This window comes from Ursus americanus, chromosome 3, assembly GCF_024610735.1.
Source record: "Ursus americanus isolate L20-20 chromosome 3, mUrsAme1.1.p, whole genome shotgun sequence".
NCBI classification, from domain to species: Eukaryota; Metazoa; Chordata; class Mammalia; order Carnivora; family Ursidae; genus Ursus; species Ursus americanus.
The window spans coordinates 13,998,804-14,011,951 of record NC_142129.1 but is presented as its reverse complement, the minus strand read 5'-3'; positions in this window follow the sequence as shown (position 1 = coordinate 14,011,951).

Sequence of the window (13,148 nt, the reverse complement as noted above, 5' to 3'; positions counted from 1 at the left end):
TACAGTCAAATGTTTGGACAGGGCTACGTTAAACAAACAAATAAACCTAAAACCTGTGTAACTTTGGCTCAGCATCTCCCAAATTCATTTGACCTCTTAAGTTGTTGAGGTTCTTTGTTTTGTTTTGTTTTGTTTTGCATAATAGCCATTAATATCCCATGGAAGAAACCTATTTTGGGAACGCTACATTGAACCATCAACATGTGTTAAATGATAGTATTTGCTCTTGTATAGCACTTTGTACTACTTGATTTTCACAATTGCCTATGCATCAGATTAACTAGAATAAGAAAGGAACAACCTGCCTAAAGTTATAGTGAGAAGACAGAAATTTTAATTTTACAGAGCGGAAGGGGAAAGGAGATGTCTAGACAGAAAACATGACTCAGGGAGAGCAGATCCTGAAGCGGTAGTACATTGCTGGTGCTGGGAGGGAGAGCACTGCCCCGGGAGAGGAGACAAGACCCCCAACACATGAAACTCAGCAGCTTTATCATAATCAGCCTGATTTTTCTTTGCTTCTGTCCCAGGAGCTGGGGAGAATTCTAAACTGACAGCCCAAGATTAGGATATTATTAAAGGAGGACTCATAGTGTTGAACATATTTGATCAAAATGCATATCTGAGAATAAAAAAGTGATGAGAAAGTAGTATAAATGAAGACAAACCAGGTAAGTGACATTAAAGTGAATAAAAAATGTAGCCTGAGGGATATGGTATAAAGTACATAGCATCCCTTATGAAGTATTCTTGCTAAAAGTATTTAACTTGAATGTAATTTAGCCTTTAGACTTAACTTCCAGCTTACAGGACATTTGGGAGACAGAGCAACAAGTTGCATGATGCCATAGGGAATTCAGACCTATCCAAAATGTGAAACACTCTACAAGACAACTGGCTCAGTTTCTTTAAAAAGTTGTCAGAAGGAAAGGAAAGGGAAGGGAAGGGAAGGGAAGGGAAGGGAAGGGAAGGGAAGGGAAGGGAAGGGAAGGGAAGGAAAAGAAAAAGGAGAGAGTGAAGGAGCACTGTTATAGATTAAAGTCTTGAGAAAATAACCAAGGGGTGCCTGGGTGGCTCGTTGGTTGCACGTCTGACTCTTGGTTTCGGCTCAGGTCATGATCTCAGGATCCTGAGATCAAGCCCCAAGTCAGGATCTGTGCTCAGTGGAGAGTCTGCTTGAGATTCTCTCTCTCTCTCCCTCTGTCCCTCCTTTCTCTCCCTCAAACAAATAAATAAAATCTTAAAAGAACCAAATACAATTCATGAACCTTAATCCAGATTCAAAAAAGAAGTAGCTATAAAAGATAGTTTGGGGGATAACTGGGGACATTTTAACATAACCTGGGTATTAGATGATGATAAGGAAACACTCATATTCTTTGGTGCGATACAATCGTGTGTTTTTATAGAAGAATGTCCTCATTTTTAGGAGATGCATGCTGAGGTTTTAAAAGTGAAGCATTTTTTTTTAGAGATTTTATTTATTTATTTGAGAGAGAAAGATAGCGAAAGAGAGAAATAGGAGGGAAGAGAGGGAGAAGCAGGCTCCCTGTGAGCAGGGAGCCCGACATGGGGCTCGATCCCAGGATCTTAAGATCATGACCTGAGCCAAAGGTAGTTGCCTAACCAACTGTGCCACCCAGGAGCCCCAAAAGTGAAGCATTATTTTAAAAAATAAGTAAATAGGGGCACCTGGGTGTCTCATTTGGTTGAGTGTATGACTCTTGGTTTCAGCTCAGGTTGTGATCTGGGCTTTGTGGGATCGAGCCCCACAGCAGGCTCCTCACTCAGCCAAGAGTCTACTTCTCTCTCTCCTTCTGCCCCTCCCCTCTGTTTGCACTCTTGCTAGCTCTAAATAAATAAATAAATTTATTTTTAAAAAGTGAAGCGTTATAATGTCAGCACTTGCTTTGAAAGATTTAGGAAAGGGTGCCTGGGTGGCTCAGTCAGTTAAGGTCTGACTCTTTATTTCAGTTCAGGTCATGCTCTCAGGGTCCTGGGATCAAGTCCCACATTGGGCTCAACACTAGGCATAGAGCCTGCTTAAGATTCTTTCTCTCCCTCTCTTCCTGCCCCTCCTCCCCCCACCCAAGCTCACACTCTCTCTCTTTAAAAAAAAAAAAAAAAAAAGAGTAGAAAGATGGAGGTGAATGAAGACAATACAATAACATTAACAATTTGTCAAATCCGGGTAATCGTGTATACACAACAATTCATTGTACTCATCTTTCAACTTTTCTGAAAAGCATTTTTGTAATTTTTCATAAGTTTAAAAATACAGCCCCTTTCTTGACTCTGTTCAGAACTGAGGGCTTCAGAGGGGAGGGGTGTGGGGGATTGTGATAGGCCGATGATGGGTATTAAGGAGGGCACATACTGCATGGTGCGCTGGGTGTTATATGCAAATAATGAATCATGGAGCATTACATCAAAAACTAAGGATGTACTGTATGGTGACTAACATAACATAATAAAAAATTATAAAAAAAAGTTAAATGTTATTTATGTAATCAATGATTTCCTATTCTGAATATCTCTACAGTTTATTATAATGCCTTCTACAGTTACACCTGTCTTCCAGAGATCAAAGTACTATGGGATCATTATTTTGTTAAGCTCTAAAAGCCAAATATGGCCCTTCTTTTTTTTTTTTTTTAAGATTTTATTTATTTATTTATTTGACAGAGAGAGAGACAGCCAGCAAGAGAGGGAACACAAGCAGGGGGAGTGGGAGAGGAAGAAGCAGGCTCCCAGTGGAGGAGCTGATGTGGGGCTCGATCCCAGGACCCTGGGATCACGTCCTGAGCCGAAGGCAGACGCTTAACAACTGAGCCACCCAGGTGCCCCCAAATATGGCCCTTCTAAACAGAAACAGGGAGGGACACATTTTTAGGCTATCTATATACACATCCAGAAAGTTTCCTAAGTGCTCCTAACACTGTTCCTCCACCCCTCCATCTGTCATCTAATGGGAGATGTCACTCATGGGTGTGTGCCACACATATGCCCAACGTGGAAGCAGAAGAAAGTTGGTAACCACCATGTTAGATTGTGTCTCCTTACAAAAAACTCTGCCTGTGCACCAGTCTAACCATGAGAAAAATATCAAACAAATTCTTATGGAGGGACATTCTACAATTCTGACCGGTATACCTAAAATGGCCAAGATCATGAAAACAAGGACAGCCTGAGAAACTGTCACAGCGAAGAGGGTCCCAAGGAGATATGACAATTAAATATAATGTGGTATGCTAGATCGGATCCTGGGTGGAGGGACAAACACATTAGGTTAAAACTAAAGAAATCTGGGGGCGCCTGGATGTCTCAGTCGGTTGGGCTTCCAACTCTTGATTTTGGCTCAGGTTATGATCTCAGAATTGTGGGATCGAGCCCCGTATCGGGCTCTGCACTCATCGAGGAGTCTGCTTGGAATTCTCTCTCTCCTTCTCCCTCTGCTCCTCCCCCCCACTGATAGTGCTCTCACTCTCTCTCTCTAATAAATAAATACATAAAATCTTTTAAAAAAACCACTAAAGAAATTTGTATAAACCATGGGCTTTGGGTAAAGATAACATATCAATATTAGTTCATTAATTATAACAAATATATCAGACAAATGTAGGATGTTAATAGTAGGTAAGACTTGGTACTGACATATGGAAACTCTACTACTCAATTTTTCTGTAAACTTAAAATTGTTCTAAAAAATAAACTTTATTCAAAATTAAACAAAAAAATTTTATCTTTCAGAGGCCTAGAGCTTAGAGCTAACCGAATTTGTATATTACTTTGGTCTAGCAAAACACTGTTGTGTACATTATCTACAAAGTCTGCATGTTTCTAATACAAACCCAGCTGCTTAAAAATAGTTATGCAGGGCACTAGATCATGGTTTCCCATTCTGAATTCTGAGGTACTATGATGCAGTTTAAGAAGGTATACCTAGTGGGATGAGCAACATATTATTAATGATTAGATCTGGAAAATTACGGAGGCCTGTGTATGTGTAGCATTACTAGCCTGAGGAATTGGCTAAGTTTAAAAGTAAAGTAACTTATTTATCCATCCATTTATTCATCATTATTCATCATTATTGAGTGGCTACTACATATATCTGGGAGTTGCTAAGAATATGGGGATAAAAGACACATCCTCTATCCTCAATGGGATCTCACTGTAAAAGAGATAAACAAGTAAATATAAAACCGTAACACAATATGATAAGTATTGTGGTGGAGAAAAACACAGAGCTGTGGCAGCACATAGGAGGGACAGCTAATCCAGACTGGGGTAGATCAGGGCGTGTGCAGCTCTAAAGGGCAGACAACATTGAAAGTTCTATGTCCTTCACCATCCCTATCTCTGAAATATTAAAAATTTTACTTTCTAAGCAGTATAAGGAAGTTTTACACTCCCCTCAAGTAGATACATATATCAAGTAGATATATACATATGTTATAAATATAGATACATATATATATCAAGTATATAAATACAAATATAAGTATACTTTATATATAGATACATATATATCAAGTACATATATACTTATATAGACACTATACATAGATATCAAGTATTTATATACTTATGTATAAACTTTACTAGTATGTATATACATGTGTGGTGTGTGTGTGGCTATATATATTATATATATGTGTGTCAACTATATATATATATATCAAGCATATATATATGTGTGTGTGTGTGTATATATATGTGTATATGTATATACATATATATATATATAGGTTTTGAATTTTCAGGTTATAAGAAGCAAACCAAATAATCAAGGTAGTACTCACTAGTAAACGAGTTGGGGTGCGTATCAGGGGACTGAATGAGGGGCACCTGGATGGCTCAGTGGGTTAAGCGTCTGCCTTTGGCCTACGTCATGATCCCGGGGTCCTGGGATGGAGCCCCAGATTGTCATCCTCGGGCTTCCTGCTCAGTGGGGAGTCTGCTTCTCCCTCTGCCTCTGCCCCTCCCCACTGCTCATGCTCTCTCACTCTCGATCTCAAATAAATAAAATATTTTTTAAAATTAAAATAAAAAATAAATAAAGAGGACTGAATGAGAGTCTGGCAAAGTCACTAGTGTATCAACAGCCACAAACACTTATTAAGCACTGAAGGCAGTATGTTTAGCAAAACTGCAGATAAAAAGAAAAATTGAATAAATATTGTAATAGAAAATTATGGACAAAGTCTTAATAAATTTTGTTTCCATTCTTAGTTTAGGGGTGATTCATCCTCATTTCTAATTGATAACAATCAGTAGTCACTCCTCATAACCTATAAATATTTCCAAAATGTGAAGAATCTCTTTCAAATTGAACCCAAATGACAAGTAATTCTTTTCTGACCTGAAAAGCACAGCATTAAATATATATGTAATAAGTTCAGATATTGTTCATTGTCATTAAATTCCTCATATATGACCTACGGCCTATGCATAACTAACTTATAACCTATTAAGTCTGTAAATGTAGTTAAATTGTGACTCCTGCTTCTCGAATTTATCACCCCACAGATTTAGTTCTCTCTAGGTCTGAATTGAGAAATTAACATTAAAACCAAAATCGAAGTTTTAGTTTTGTTTTCTAACTGCTCAAAAGCTGTAAAATACCACTGAAGATCTTTCTTCATAACAAGAGACAGAGTTCAGAATTCCCAGCTCTCTTTTGCCTAAGTGCATAAAAATAGTAATTAATGTATAGTCAGCCTTAATATTTAGGGCCAGCTATGGGAAAGAAGTTTGCATTTTCATGTGTTTGAGAAAGAATGGCTTTAAAGATGCTTTTAACAAATGCACTAAGAATTACCTTAGCGTATAATAACAAAAATAAGTTGGGTTAATAAGATTATACTGAGGTCTGCTTCATGGAAAGGCAGTATGCTGGAGGTCATGGAGAGAATGAAAGAAATATACAATGGCTCCTGCTTTTAAATAACTTATAATTTACAGGAGTAAAAATAGTGAGCAAAGGGCTAATCGCATGTACACAAGGAGCCCTGTAAAGCCAAGATTTTCAGAGAACTTGGACAAAGGGACATTCAATCAAGAACAAACACAGAATGGCAGCACAGACTTGTATAAAAGGTGTGAGGAAGATTAAAGCATAGGATGAGCTGGACCTTGCCAAAGTAAGTCCAGGACAACTAAAAGGACTCTTTAATCTATATTTAGAGCGAGAAAAAGAACAAGGTAGGTGTAGGTATGATGTTTGGGGCTGATGGTGTAATACTGACAGGTGATAAAGCAAAATTGCTCAATATCTATTTCGTTTTCATCCCTCTTATCAGAAGACGTCTTTGAGCTAGAAAATACTCTCTGCCAAAAAAGATGGCATGTGGGATTAAGTACTGATCTGACCCACTTATTTGTAGCAGGATTGGGAAGACTAGACAGGTTCTCTCTTTAAAACTAGATTTAGCTTCTTGAGTGGGCCAAAGGGAAGTATCAGAGTATGGAGAGAGGCAGAGGCAGGTGGTGCCAGAGACAGGGCGTCAGTTTGTCCAAAGGAAACAGTAAAGCCGGGTGAGGCAAAGGAAGCTGTTTAATGGTGGGATCAGAGGCAAGGTCATAAGGAATGGAGAACAGAGCTAGTATTTCTGTGCAGGAACAACCCTAGATGCATAGTGTCGCTCTTATTGAGAGTAGTATGGTCTCTGGACTTTTCTAATGTGGAAAATAAGACTTAACTTGCAGGTTAAGTTGAGGCAGCAAGCGAAAGGAGCAGGTGAGGTTTTATCCCAGGTCCGTATGACTTCGTCATCTCTTCCTCTATATGCTCAAGATGGCCGAATAATGTAGCATCTAAGGGATAACAAACTCCAGAATCAGCGGTGCCCAATGGCGTCAAGGAAGTCCGTGAGCAGCTATGAGAGCCCCCTTCTTGGGCCTGGAGTTTGGGGGGAGGGTGGCCTTCCCTGGGCAAGAAGACTGGTAAGAACAAAGCGAGGTACTAGGCCTACGTTGTCTTCGATATATCAAAAGAGTGACCTAATCACAGGGACTAGGCCAAAGGGCCAGGAATTTGATGTACAATTCAAGGAAGGATGACTTGATGCTGACCTGCTTAAGTACTTCCTGTTAAGATTCATGCAACGTGGGAGAATAGTTGAGGGAAACCCCAGGACCGCACTGAGCAGAAGCCGGCCGAGCAACCTGTCAGCCGGAGAGGCGGACAGAGAGCTTCAAGAGGAAGGTCTCCAGGGATTACAAACAATGAAACTGACGGATTGCTGGAAATGGCCTTTTAAACAAACAAACAAAATACAACTGATGAGAGCATGACAAACATAGTGGAGTATTTCCGGGAAAAAATTAATAAATAAGCCCTTGGAAAAATAAGCAAAGTCACAAATAAGTTGATTTTAACTTTAGGATAAACTCAGACTGTAGGAGAAAAACAGAGTACACTATGGGGTCTGTAGTGAATCCTATTTAAACTTTGGCTATTGGGGTTTTTTTTTTTTTTTGAAAAAAATAGTAATATAAGTGTACTTAGAAGACAGGCCAAGGAGAAAAAAGGGTGGATAGGGTGAAAGAGTTACAGTGCTCAATAACAGTAACAGGAAATCAAGATGTAATGTCCAAAGTCGATAACTTGAGAAATAGCCGTATAAGTATGCTATTTAGAAATACAGAGTGAAGGGGCGCCTGGGTGGCAGAGTCGTTAAGCGTCTGCCTTCGGCTCAGGGCATGATCCCAGCGTTCTGGGATCGAGCCCCACATCAGGCTTCTCCACTAGGAGCCTGCTTCTTCCTCTCTTACTCCCCCTACTTGTGTTCCCTCTCTCGCTGGCTGTCTCTCTCTGTCAAATAAATAAAATCTTAAAAAAAAAAAGAAAGAAAGAAATACGGAGTGAAATAACAGCAAAGTAGCTGAAAGAGTTCGAAGCAGTTGCCAGTAGAGAATGGGTCTGGGTGGTGTGGGTGGGGGCCACGGGGTGTAGTGATGTCGGCAGAAGACCCCTTTTCTCATCGCAAGTCAGTTTGTACTCTTTGATTTATTACTTACATCATTATGACGAAATCGCTAATTTTTTTAAAGCAGATGGGATCTGATCAAAAAAGAGAAAGGAAACCACACCGAAAGTAATTGTGAGTCACCAGTCAACGCATTTAAAGAGAAGGAGTGAGCCAGGGCACAGTCAGCAGAGTAACTCATTGACCAACTTGGGAAACAGCTGGAGCAGGTGTCCCCTCCCCTCTCCTCCTCCAAAACAGAGAAGCTGGCGGCAGTGGCCTTGCCCTAGGCCAATAGGTGTCAAACGATGGGGCTTGTTTTGGGGCTTGTTAAAACCTAGCTGGCTGAGCCCCACCCCACCCCTCAACGCCCAGGTTTCAGTAGGTGTAGGGTGGGGCTCAGCAAAGAATTTGCATTTTGAACAAGTTTCCAGGTGATGCTGCTGGACTGCTGCTGGTCTGAGACACACACACACACACCCCCCCCCCCCCCCCCCCGAGAACTGGGGATCCAGGCTGAAGCTACAAGGGCTCTCTAAAGAAAACAGGCAATGTGCCTAAGGAGGGCTCTTAATAAGGGGACTGAGGGCTGGGACGGAAATGCAGCAGAGCTCCAGGCCTCCACAACAGCTGCTAGGAAGAAGGAAGAGAAGAAGGAGGAGTAAAAGGCAAGGATAGAAATACACTAAAGTGCTATTTTTGCAGAATAAGGCCTTTCTTACTTTGATAATTGGAGAGGTCCCCAGCCTGTTGGCCTGCTGCCCACATACCTGACCGGGAGAAGGCCTGTAAACACTCCTCACCCACTGACCTAAAGCCACAGTCAGGGCTCCCATGAGGGAAAGAACCATGTCAATAAACTGCAGAAAAAAAGCCCAAAGCAGCTACACACTAACAAACAGGAACATGTATTATAAATGTGAAGGGATAAAAAGACATGTGAGGAAAATCAACAGCATACAAGAGAAGGATTAACATGAAAAACACACACAAAAACAACTCATCCTAAAAGAAGCATAATTCAGGAACATAAGGGAAATACTTTTTCTTAATTCCAGTGAGTATTCTCAGAGATCAACTTGAGAGGGGAAAAAAAAAAGTGAATGAGCAGAGTAACAAATGAATAAAGCTAAAGGCTGAATTAGTGATCTGGAAGATAAACCTAAGGACATCCCCAGAAATGATACAAAAGGCAGAGAAATATAAGATATGTGAGGGAAAATGAGACAGAAGATGAAGGAAGTCCTAGAGTCATCAAATGAAAGCTCCTCAAGGAAAGAAAACAGAGAAGGGAGTTAAAAATCAGAGAAACAAGGAAAACATTCCCTAAGTTGAAGAATGAACGATTTCAGAGTGAAGGGGCCCACAGAATGCCAAACCAGAGCAATGTAATAACATCCAGAACTAGGTGCATGCCGGTGAATGCCCTGAATAAAAGATTAAATCATCTATGAGTTTGTATGTGGGAAGTTTCCAGAAAGAGAAAGCATGTTACCTACTGAGGAGGAAGAATCAGTCTGACTTCAGACTTAGCAACGCTGCTAGATGCTCGAATGTCTTGTAAACAAGGCCGGCTTTATAACTTGCAGGGCTCAGTGACAATGAAAATGTGGGACTTCACGATAAAAAATGATTAATAATTTCAAGATGGCAACCATAGAATCTTAAGCCAAACGGGGGTCTGGGGGCAGGGGGCGCTTCTAGGCACAGGGCCCTTCTAAGCACTTCCTTTACTTCCTGATCCTTCCCAGAGACCAAGGCTTATAGTACTTCACGCGATTTTCTTTCTTGGAGAGCACAGGTCCCGTGCCAATGGAGGAAGCCCTGTTTCCAAGTTCGGAGAGACAAAGATTTTTGAACCTAACATTCTCTATTCAGCCCAACTGTCGACTGAGTAGAAGGGCAAACAGAGATGTTTTGGAACTTGTGAGAATTTAGAAAATTGACTTGATGCCTACCCTACCTGAAAAAGGTATTTGACTTAGAAATTCCAGAAAAATAAAATCAGGACTCCAAGAAATAGAGTGGCTTAAAATACCAGACACAGTGGTAGCTGGGGATGACCTAAAAGTAAAGGGAGATGAAAAGAAAGCAGGGGGTACATTAGGTATTGAGGCTTAAGTGATTTTCTTTAAGCTTCAAAGGCTTAGTGACACTGGATTACATTCCTTCTCTCTGGAGCCAATCATTGTTGGTTCAATGGTAAATAATATTTATTTTTTTTAAAGATTTTATTTATTTAGTTGACAGAGACAGCCAACAGAGAGGGAACACAAGCAGGGGGAGTGGGAGAGGAAGAAGCAGGCTCATAGCAGAGGAGCCTGATGTGGGGCTCGATCCCATAACACCGGGGTCACGCCCTGAGCCAAAGGCAGACGCTTAACAACTGTGCCACCCAGGCACCCCATAATATTTAAATAATTATAATATTGTCTTGGCTTTTTCAATGGTTTTTATTCTTAGAATCAGTCTATAGTCAAAACGTACAAAAAAAACCCCATCATTATGATTACAGAACAGAATGTAAATATTATAAGCTTTGGCAGTGTAACATAAGAAGTCATATAAAGAAATAAGAGGCAGATAAGAAAAGCAGAGAGTCAATAGGATCGGCCTGAATTTGATAGACCCAGAAATAAAGGTTTTAGTATTTTATTTGAAGTTGTAAAATACCCGAGAGAAAAACTAAAGAACTAAAATAATATATCTAATAAAAACTGGTCAGGGAAAGTAGGTGGCATTATAAGATGTATTAGAGTCTTCATTTTCATTTTCATAGCAAGGAATTAGTAGACCCTTTCTACACTGAGAAATCAAGAAATAAAGGTATAAGCAAATTATTCCAGGTTCTATAATAGCTACCATAAAAATTTTAAACAGGAAATCTTGACGATGGGGGCTTCTGAGGAGTGAAACTGAGGGAGAAGTTTGGAGAAGAAATATAATATTTATTTTTCATTTTATACTTCCATCCTATACTTTTCTGTATCATTCCAATTTTGCCACGTGGATGCATTATTTCTATAATTAAAAATCAGTTCAGCAAGAAAGGAAGTAGGAGCAATAGGAATCAGTGGGAGCCAGTATGGCTCAATGAACTTGACTTTCTTCCTGGTTACTAGCCTGCTAGATCAAGGGAACTCATTATTACCATGTTTCAGATCCTCTTCGAGGAGCTGGGGAAGCAGTAAGTGATCCTTAAAAAGAGAAATGAAACAAAAAATTGTCCTCATGGAACTTACATCCAAGTGTGGGAAGTTGACATCCTCCACGATAAGGTCTAAAGAAACTTCAATTAGGGAAAGGTCAAGGGATGCCTGGTGTGTGGCAATTTTGCATTGGGTGAGCAGAGAAGGCCTCACAGAGAGTGATTAAATGACTAAAGACGTGCAAGTGATAAGGGAGTAGCCAAGTGGATACCTGAGGGGAAGTATTCCAGATAGAATAGCCAGCGCAAGGGCCCTGGGGCAGGAACTTACCCAGGAAGCTCCAGGAACACAAGTGGGTGGGGTGGAGAAAGCAAAGGGGAGTGCTGTAGGAGATGATATGAGAGAGGTAAGGGAGTAGGGGCAGGTCACACAGGCCTATCTGCTCTTTGAAGGACTTTGGTTTTTCATGTGAAAGAGTTGGCAAGAGCCCTGTGATATGGTAGAGCACAGAACTTCTCAAACATTAACAAGCACTTGCATCACCTGAGGGGCATGTGAGAATGCACAGTCTGATTCAGTAGACTTGAGGTGGGCATTGATTCTCCAGTTCTTACAAGCTCCCTGGTCATACAGCACTGTTGGTCTGAGAACTAGCAAGAGTAGCCCACCCGAGCAGAAATAAGCCTCATTAGACAGCTTTCGACAGAGGGAGACGTGCTACTTTTAACATCTCTGAGCACTAGAGACTTTATTCATATGGCCGGATAGAGTTATTTTTCCCAGGTAAATAACACCTAAACAATGAACGGGTTCTTTCATTTGACTCCAGTCAAAAGCCAGCAAGGAACTGAGGTCCTCAGTCCAACAACCTATGATGAACTGTATCCTGACAGCTACCACTTGAGTGAGCTTGAAACAGAATCGAGCCCCCATCAAGCCAACTACAGCCCTATCGAATACCTTGATGGTAGCCTGTGACAGATGCTGAGCCAGAAGACCCAGCCAGGCCCACAGACACTGTGAAATAATAAATGTGTGCATTTAAACCACGAAATTTCAGAGTAATTTGTTACACAGCCACAGAGAACTAATACACCATCAAAATTTTCTTTTGAATATAGGGGGCATTTAGAATGCTCTAGCCTACATTATCAAGCATGTTCTCGATAGATTTTAATGAGGCTTTGATGAGAACCCAATCATTTGTGTAAAACGTACATACCTGAAGATTGAAAGAATTTTCCACTGACTGGCCTCTGACTCCATACATTAAAAGCAATACAAAACAAAAAACGAATTTCTTCTCCCTTATTCACATATTTTGTATCAAATTACTAACTCTAGCCCTGAACCTGCATGTCATAAAACAGGGTGAATCAGCACAGTGGGTGGTCAGAGAGCTCCTGGTTCTCAGCGGTGTGATGGAGCTGGCTTCTTCTGGCTCACAAGAACCGTTAGCTTTTCAGGAATGTGGGGAGGCAGTTGTTAATCACAGCCACTATTAAAAATTAAATAATATAATCTTGACATTCAATCAGTAATCCTAAAAACAAAGGTCACACATTCTCAAAACTCATCATTTCCTACTTACACATTTTACTCTGACTGTGCTCTTGACGTTACCTACATCTATAGTATTTCGATGGTACCAGTGCAGTATAATGGTGTCTACTCTTTCCAACCCTGCGTACAGGGCTGACACACCAACAGCTTGAAATCAGTGGGAGTATTTATACCACAGAAATCAGCCAATATTACCAATCTGGTTCTCAACATTTACAGGTATACCACTGCCTGGTACCCATTCCTACTCCAGGACAGCTAGCTATAGCATAACCAGACACAGAGCTGACCACAAGCCGTGTAAGTATGTCCCACGAATCCAAATCAACTCAAATTTCCTCTAGCTGGGCGCCACTCCTACCCAACTCAACAGGAGGATACGTGTGATGGAGAGGAAACTGGAGTGGAAGGAGGTGTCAGTTTTCACCAATTGCAGTGAAAATATCTTTTTGCAAATTTGTTC